Below are 3688 nucleotides of genomic sequence, written 5' to 3' on the forward strand. Positions count from 1 at the left end.
CACGCAACTCTAAGATAGCCATCTAAGCGCTGCTTCCGCGGCGAACTTGCGCCCCCGCACACTTACATTAGACACCAACCAATCGGCAGCCTAGGAGCTCCGCCGCCTCGAGGGGTGCTGCTTCCCGTTGGGAATCGATTGGCCCAGAATAAAAATTCAGACAACTGATGCCTAAATAAAGTGATTTGAGATGAGGGTGCGACCTATCTGACGGCACGGTGAAATAGGCAGCTCTAGCTGCCGAGTTGGTGAGGCCAGCGCAGTTGCGGTGGCGACCGGCAGCAGGGAAGCAGAGATGTCGTGACGGTCGATGGCTACGGGGAAGTAGCGCCAGGGCTCTGGACGGATCCGAAGTTGGAGCCGCCTCGGCGTCATGAACAATGGCGGGGGTGAATCGGCTCCGGTATGGTTCACGTGGCTGTCGTCGAGGCAGCTCCAACAGCACGGAGTAAGAGGCACATGACCCAGTGCATGACGGCAAATGGACAACATCTCTGGCATTAGGGAGGAGGGCCGCTATGAATTTGGTGCAGTGGGGGGCGCCATGAAGGAGGGGCTGAGGTTTCGTGCCTCGGGAAAAGGGAGCTTCCGAGGAGAAGGTGATTTGGCGCCTACGAGGTATGAATGGGGAGGGAATTGGGAGGGGAGTGGAACCATGTCTTACAAACACATTTGTGTGAAATGTGGGGGGGAGTTACAGTTCTACCCCTTCCTTTAGGCTTCTCGACTTGGGTATGTGTACTAAGGGTCGGGGATAGTAGAGTAACTTTGCTTCTCCCCAAATAGTGGGCACGAGCGATTTCGGGCGAGGAGGGCGTGTTTTGAAATATAGTGGGCGCGAGCGATTTCGGGCGAGGAGAGCGTGTTTTGAAATAGTGGGCGCGAGCTATTTCGGGCGAGGAAAGGGTGTTTTGCCGACCATGATTTATGAATTATTCGGCACATGTCATTTTGGCCTAGTAGAAGGCGTGCTTGGATGAAGTTACAAACCTACCCTCTATGTACAACAGGCCAATTGATGTGTGTCCCACATAGGCCGGTAATTTCGCGTCTCCCATTTATTTGCTCGGGCGAATTCCACCGAGAAGAGGGTGTTTAACGGTTCATTTAAATTTTGGGAGAACAAGCATCCACGCCTACCTTACCAAGTCAATTCGAATCAAATTTTGAAATATTAGCTTGCCACTTCTTTTTTAGATGGAGAGATGATGCTCAGGAGTAATGTGTTTTTACATGCTCGTTGCTAGGGATTTACTATATGACAAATAGTTGACCCACTCAAAAACGGGAATCAAACCCAAAATGAAATATCTCGATTCAATGAAATAGCTTGTTCACCAGGTCAAAATAGTGAACTAAATCCAAAATTGAACACCTCAATCGAGTAGCATGTTGTACAATATTATAGTACTCCATGAACATGTTGAAAGTCAAATTAATGAACTTGTTTGATATAGGCATATCTCCGTTCATGTGTGGATTGCAGACAACATGTTCTCAAATTTAAATATTTGAATGCAAGTTTATATCAAAACATGGTTTATATCAGTCTTTGATCCATAAAACGCGACCTCCCCCTCTCTCGGACTCCTGCTCTCTCTCACTCTCTCTCTCTCTCTTTCTCTCTCTCTCTCTTTCTCTCTCTCTCTCTGTGACAATCTTCAATTCTGTCACACGCATCCAACACACAAACCTTGTCGGTCCCTCTCCCTTTCTCTCCATCTCTCTCTCTCTCTCTCTCTCTCTCTCTCTCTCTCTCTCTCTGTGTGTGTGTGGGGGGGGTCTTTGTAGTTCGCATGCATATATACTCCATCTATAGGTCCCTCTCGCATACTATGTATGATTCTATAGTCCAAGCTAGATATCTTGGGTGCACTCATTGTACGCACACAAATTCCTTGGCTCGTTGCCCGTAACTCTCTCACGCACCACTCTGTTGTCTCGGAGCTCTTCCCTCTCTCTCAAACTCTCCATCGACCTAGGTCACACATACACATGCATATCTCACTCGCACTCGATAGACCCATCTAAAACTCTATCTCTCTCCCTTGTTCTCTCTGCATCTCACACGCACACACACACAATCTGATGCCTAGCTAGCCAAGTATGATGGTCTCTCACTCAATTGTAGGCACATGCAGTCCCCGCTATATGTATATGACTAGCTAATCTTAGTCTCCATCACAAACATGTGCATGGTCTATCTCGATTTCTCTCGGGGCATCTTTCTATCACGCACGCACCTCCCTCGATCTCCCACCCATATAGTTCCCTCAGGATCTCGAGGGGTTCTCTCTATCACAAACACACCTCTCTTCCTCCCCATGTGTCCATGTTCTCCATGTGTCCCTCTCAAACTTTGTTCCTTATTGGCCAGACCTCTATTGGACATGTGCTATAGGGGTGTATCTCTCCGTTGCAAACAATCATGCATTAGCTATCTTCATGTATCTCCTCGCCTCGCTTTTCTATCTCGAAGATGTATGCGTGATATGTTTGCATAAGAAACGAAAAACACACACTCTCTCTAATTTATCATTTGTTGTCACTTTATCTTTCACACACATACTCTTTTTGCACACTCACTCATTCTCATTCACACGCACTTCTCTCTCAACTTAGGCACTCTCTTCGGTCCATAGCATATAGATTTATTGAAAAGTCAAACATCACAAAGTTTGACCATGTACGTGGAGAAAAACATTTACATCTAGAACGGCAAACATATACCATTAGATTCACCATGAGATGTAGTTTCGTATGATGTATCTTTGGTATTGTAGATATAAATAACATTTGCGTAAACCTGATCAAAGTTTCCAAAGTTTGACTTCTAAAATTTTTACATGCACTGCATTATCGAGCGGACAGAATATCTCTTTCCCCCTCTCAGCTATCTCACGCACCACTCAGCCTTATCGGGGCTCCTCTATCTCTCTCAAACTTTATATCTCCCTGGTTCACACATACACATGTCTCGCTCGCGCTACATATAGACCCATCCAACACTCTCCGCCCTTGTTCTCTCTCTATGTGACACACCCCCCCTAAGTACCAGAATCCCTCACTCCATCATAGGCGCAAGCACTCCCCCTCCTAAGTATGATTATCTCTCACTAGCCATCAGGAACACACATATTCTCTCCTTCCATCCATACGTCTATCTCGATATCTCTCGGGGTATCTTCTATCGCGCGCACACCTTGTCACTCGATCTCCCACCCTTGTAGTCCCATCACGATCTCTAGGGGATCTCTCTATGATAAACATACACTCTCTCCTCCCCATGTCTGCATTTTCTCCGTACGTGTCTCTCGACCTCCCTCCCTTGTTTGTCAGACCGCTCTTGGCCACATGCTAGGGGTCTTTCTCTCTCGGTTGCAAACAACCACACACTATCTCCTCACCTTGCTTCCGGTGTCGAAGATGCATGTGTGATATGTTTGCATAAGACACACACACTTTTTCTCTACTTTTATCGTCTGTTGTCCATGTCTCTTTCACACACGCACACAGACTTTTTTTACTCACTCTTTATATTTAACTCTCTCTCTCTCTCTCTCTAGTTAGGGACTCTCTCACGTCCATCAGCATATGGATGTTTTGAAAAGTCAAACCTTAGAAAAGTTTGACCAGGTATATGTGGAGAAAAGCATTTACATCTGGAACAATCATTAGATTCATCACA

This window comes from Triticum dicoccoides, chromosome 6B (genome assembly GCF_002162155.2).
Source record: "Triticum dicoccoides isolate Atlit2015 ecotype Zavitan chromosome 6B, WEW_v2.0, whole genome shotgun sequence".
NCBI lineage: Eukaryota > Viridiplantae > Streptophyta > Magnoliopsida > Poales > Poaceae > Triticum > Triticum dicoccoides.